The sequence below is a fragment of the Staurois parvus genome, unplaced genomic scaffold (assembly GCF_062004578.1).
Source record: "Staurois parvus isolate SC_StPar_1 unplaced genomic scaffold, SC_StPar_1.0 ptg000164l, whole genome shotgun sequence".
Lineage (NCBI taxonomy): Eukaryota > Metazoa > Chordata > Amphibia > Anura > Ranidae > Staurois > Staurois parvus.
This window is the reverse complement of record NW_028317960.1, coordinates 469,622-475,621: the sequence shown is the minus strand read 5'-3', so window position 1 is coordinate 475,621 and position 6,000 is coordinate 469,622.

The window sequence follows — 6,000 nt, the reverse complement described above, 5'->3', positions numbered from 1 at the left end:
TCCGGGGAGAGCGGATACAGTGAATGCGGGGTCCGGGGAGAGCGGATATAGTGAATGCGGGTCCGGGGAGAGCGGACATAGTGAATGCGGGGTCCGGGGAGAGCGGATATAGTGAATGCGGGGTCCGGGGAGAACAGATACAGTGAATGCGGGGTCCGGGGAGAGTGGATATAGTGAATGCGGGGTCCGGGGAGAGCGGATATAGTGAATGCGGGGTCCGGGGAGAGCGGATATAGTGAATGCGGGGTCCAGGGAGAGCGGATATAGTGAATGCGGGGTCCGGGGAGAGCGGATATAGTGAATGCGGGGTCCGGGGAGAGCGGATATAGTGAATGCGGGGTCCGGGGAGAGCGGATATAGTGAATGCGGGGTCCGGGGAGAGCGGATATAGTGAATGCGGGGTCCGGGGAGAGCGGATATAGTGAATGCGGGGTCCGGGGAGAGCGGATATAGTGAATGCGGGGTCCGGGGAGAGCGGATATAGTGAATGCGGGGTCCGGGGAGAGCGGATATAGTGACTGCGGGGTCCGGGGAGAGCGGATATAGTGACTGTGGGGTCCGGGGAGAGCGGATATAGTGAATGCGGGGTCCGGGGAGAGCAGATATAGTGAATGCGGGGTCCGGGGAGAGCGGATATAGTGAATGCGGGGTTCGGGGAGAGCGAACATAGTGAATGCAGGGTCCGGGGAGAGCGGATATAGTGAATGCCGTGTCCGGGAGAGAGGATATAGTGAATGCGGGGTCCGGGGAGAGCGGATACAGTGAATGCGGGGTCCGGGGAGAGCGGATATAGTGAATGCGGGGTCCGGGGAGAGCGGATATAGTGAATGTGGGGTCCAGGGAGAGCGGATATAGTGAATGCGGAACCCGGGGAGAGCGGATATAGTGAATGCGGGGTCCGGGAAGAGCGGATATAGTGAATGCGGGGTCCGGGGAGAGCGGATATAGTGAATGTGGGGTCAGGAGAGACCGGATATAGTGAATGCGGGGTCCGGGGAGAGCGGATATAGTGAATGAGGGGCCCGGGGAGAGCGGATATAGTGAATGCGGAACCCGGGGAGAGCGGATATAGTGAATGCGGGGTCCGGGGAGAGCGGATATAGTGAATGCGGGGTCCGGGGAGAGCGGATATAGTGAATGCGGGGTCAGGGGAGACCGGATATAGTGAATGCGGGGTCCGGGGAGAGCGGATATAGTGAATGAGGGGCCCGGGGAGAGCGGATATAGTGAATGCGGGGTTCGGGGAGAGCGGATATAGTGAATGCGGGGTCCGGGGAGAGCGGATATAGTGAATGCGGGGTCCGGGGAGAGGGGATATAGTAAATGCGAGGTCCGGGGAGAGCGGACATAGTGAATGCGGGGTCCGGGGAGACCAGATATAGTGAATGCGGGGTCCGGGGAGAGCGGACATAGTGAATGCGGGGTCCGGGGAGAGCGGATATAGTAAATGCGGAACCCGGGGAGAGCGGATATAGTGAATGCGGGGTCCGGGGAGAGCGGATATAGTGAATGAGGGGCCCGGGGAGAGCGGATATAGTGAATGCGGGGTCAGGGGAGACCGGATATAGTGAATGCAGGGTCCAGGGAGAGCGGATATAGTGAATGAGGGGTCCGGGGAGAGCGGATATAGTCAATGCGGGGTCCGGGGAGAGCGGATATAGTGAATGCGGGGTCCGGGGAGAGCGGATATAGTGAATGCGGGGTCCGGGGAGAGCGGATATAGTGAATGCGGAGTCCGGGGAGAGCGGATATAGTGAATGCGGGGTCCGGGGAGAGAGGATATAGTGAATGCGGAGTCCGGGGAGAGCGGATATAGTGAATGCGGGGTCCGGGGAGAGCGGATATAGTGAATGCGGGGTCCGGGGAGAGAGGATATAGTGAATGCGAGGTCCGGGGAGAGCGGATATAGTGAATGCGGAGTCCGGGGAGAGCGGATATAGTGAATGCGAGGTCCGGGGAGAGCGGATATAGTGAATGAGGGGTCCAGGAGAGTGGATATAGTGAATGCGGGGTCCGGGGAGACTAAATATAGTGAATGAGGGGTCCTGGGAGACTAAATATAGTGAATGCGGGGTCTGGGGAGACTAGATATAGTGAATGCGGGGTCCGGGGAGACTAGATATAGTGAATGCGGGGTCCGGGGAGACTAGATATAGTGAATGCGGGGTCCGGGGAGACTAGATATAGTGAATGCAGGGCCCGGGGTTTAGTAATACTTTAATGGCATGTTTTATGTGAAGTCTCAGGCTCGGGTCACACTATTGTGGGTGGTTTGGTGATGGAATCACCGCTGTTCCAGCTCCTTCAAACACCAAAAATGCTCACAAGTGAGTTTATCTTTATAACCTTTAAATGATTCCTATGAACGTTCTCCACCTTCACAGCATATTGTTTCCCTTTAATCTGATCAGTAAATAGTTTTTTCTTTTCCTCCTCCCAGTAACACGATGAGACCGACATCTAGAGTTAGGAAACATTTGCACATAATAATTTCATAGATCAAAGCTGCAATCTGCAAATATTGTGAGAAGAAATATTCTTTTCCAAATGCTACAAGGAGGACACAACACATCCCGGCATGCCAGAGCTGCCTTAAAGACATAAAAAATACTTGATGGAATGAAATGATGAGGAGCAGAAATAAAGTACGAGGAGCTTTTCCCTCCAGAGTTCTCATCTTCAGGGAAGGAAGAGTTAACAACATTGGCCTCCTGAAAACACACCATCCCTTCATTTACGGAGAAAATGACACCTGAACATCAGGAGAACATTCATCCAGCTCTTCATAGAGCAATATATACTTCTGGATCAGCGTTGTCCATTACTGATAATGCATGTTGGAAGGAAGCATACAAATGATTATGAGGGAAAGGGGAGGGGGGATGGGAGAGGGGGGGGGGGTTACCTGTTCTCTTGTGTAGAGGAAATGTTCTTATCATATACAGCTATTCGTATTCCATTTATAATAAAAAAATACAATTTTAAAAATAAAGTTTAGTTTATTTACTGAATAAGGTGGACTTTTATTTCAACCATAAAACCTTTATATAGACAATATTATATTATGTTCTGTTATGTCACAGTGAAGGAAATGTGTATTTGCTCCCCTCTGATGCTGAATGTTCACCCCTCACACAGAAACGATCGGTCTAACAATGGAATGTTCGCCCCTCACACAGAAACGATCGGTCTAACAATGGAATGTTCGCCCCTCACACAGAAACGATCGGTCTAACAATGGAATGTTCGCCCCTCACACAGAAACGATCGGTCTAACAATGGAATGTTCGCCCCTCACACAGAAACGATCGGTCTAACAATGGAATGTTCGCCCCTCACACAGAAACGATCGGTCTAACAATGGAATGTTCGCCCCTCACACAGAAACGATCGGTCTAACAATGGAATGTTCGCCCCTCACACAGAAATGATCGGTCTAACAATGGAATGTTCGCTGTAACACTGAGAGACAGAATACAACAACAAATTCAGCAGAAATGCGTCTAACAAATGACGACTGATCTGCATGTTCATGAGGGAAAGAAGGATTGGATCCCCTATCATTCAGCAGGATTTCTGGCTCCCAGGTGTCTCTCATACAGGTAACAAGCTGAGATTAGAAGCAGTCTCTTAAAGGGAGTGCTGCTAATCTCATTGTGTTTCCTGTATAAAAGACACCTGTCCACAGGAGCAATCAAACCATCAGATTCCAAACTCTCCACCATGGCAAAGACCAAAGAGCTGTCCAAGGATGTCAGGGACAAGATGGTAGACCTACACAAGGCTGGACTGGGCTACCAAACTATGGCCAAGCAGCTTGGTGAGAAGGTGACAACTAGAGATGAGCGAATTATTCAAAAATTTGGTTCGGCTGATTCGCCGAATTCGCCGAATAAATTCGCTTCGAGCCGAATATATTCGCTGCGAATTTAACTTATAAAAAGGGTTTCTAGGCTTCAGAGAGCCTTTATATTAGTGCAGAACACTGTACCTTTAATTTAAATGCCCTTGGAGTCTGCTGGGGAAGAGAAATAATACTGTCAGTCAGTATGACATGCAGATGAGTGCCGTCGATCTTAGAATCACCGCACACTTCACTCATTTGGGCAGTCACGGGGCCAAAACCAGAGTGTGGAGCCACAGTGTGGCGGTGGAGGCAGCAGCAATGGGAGGCCATACAGCACCCTATGACAAAAATGGAAACCACCAGCAGTGTGAGGAGACCTGAAAGTGGCACATGGCAGAGTGTGGCGATGGAGACAGCAGCAATGGGAGGCCGTACAGGGACCCATGAGACACTGTGGACCTGGCAGCAGCATGAGGAGGCGGTACAGGGGCCCATGACACACTCTGGACCTGGCAGCAGCATGAGGAGGCGGTACAGGGGCCCATGGCAGATTAGGGGCCTGGCAGCAGCATGAGGAGTCGGTACGGGGGCCCATGGCAGATTATGGGCCTGGCAGCAGCGTGAGGAGGCGGTACAGGGGCCCATGGCAGAGTGGCGGAGCGTAAGCAGCTAAAATTGAAGGCCATACAGAGGCCTATGTTAAAAAGTCCCCCCAGCAGCAGCGTGGGGAGACGACTATCAAGAGTCCAATGGCAGAGTGGCGGAGCAGAAGCAGCTTCAATTGAAGGCCATACACAGGCCTAGGTTTAAAAGTCCCTCACAGTTAATTCCAATAACGAACTCTACTCCTCCGTGCAATCTACTTACGAGACCCTGGGCAGGTCTGGGTCCAATTTGTGGTAGAGACTGGTTTTGTTCAGCCATGCTTGAGCGAGTAATAACAGGTCTGTGCTGTCCTTTGGTGTCTGGCTTAATGCGCACAACACTGAACGTCCCAGCGTTTGTCAACGATTTGCCGTTAAGTGATGCAAACCCGCTGAACCACGTTCATGAGGAGCCGGTACAGGGGGCCATGAATCAGTATGGACCTGGCAGCAGCGTGAGCAGACGACAGAGGCGCATGGCGCAGGGTGGCGGTGGAGGCAGCAGTATTCTGAAGCCATACACAGGCCTCGGTTAAAAAGCGGAAGCCGTCAGCAGGGTGAGCAGACGACAGAGACACTGTGTCCCTGAGTAACGATTCTGTGTCCCTGAGTAACGATTCTGTGTCCCTGAGTAACGATTCTGTGTCCCTGAGTAACGATTCTGTGGCCCTAAAGTCTCTGTGGCCCTAACTCTGTCCCTTAATACACACAGGTCTGTCTCTCTTGAATGACCGGAGGCTAATGGAGAATTCTAAGATGGCCGCGATTTATAGCTCCACCATTACACAGTGCTGGCTGGCTGCTGATTGGCTAATGCGATCACATGTCATGAATGCATTATGGGTCAGCGCGCCTTGTCTGCGCGCCTTCCCAGAGATCCCCGCCCCATCTTCTCTGTCCATTTTCTCCGTCGCCACACATGTCGCCGCCATTTTTGGGAAAATTCGATTTGTGCATCCGAAGTTTGCTAATCTTCGGATTCGTCGCGAATATAATTTTTCCAAATCTTCGGAACAAATTCCACTTCGTCATGTTCGATTCGCTCATCTGTAGTGACAACAGTTGGTGCAATCATTCACAAATGGAAGAAACACAAAACAAGTGTCAGTCTCCCTAGGTCTGGTGCACCATGCAAGATCTCACCTCGTGGAGTGTCAATGATCATGAGAACAGTGAGGAATCATCCCAGAACTACACGTGAGGATCTTGTCAATGATCTCCAGGCAGCTGGGACCACAGTCACCAAGAAAACAATTGGTAACACACTACGCCGACAAGGACTGAAATCCTGCAGTGCCCGCAAGGTCCCTCTGCTCAAGAAAGCCCATGTCCAGGATCATCTGAAGTCTGCCACTGAACATCTGAATGATGCAGAGGAGGACTGGTGGGAAGTGTTGTGGTCAGATGAGACCAAAATCCAGCTCTTTGGCATCAACTCAACTCACCGTGTTTGGAGGAGGAGTAATGCTGCCTATGACCCCAAGAACACCATCCCAACTGTGAAACATG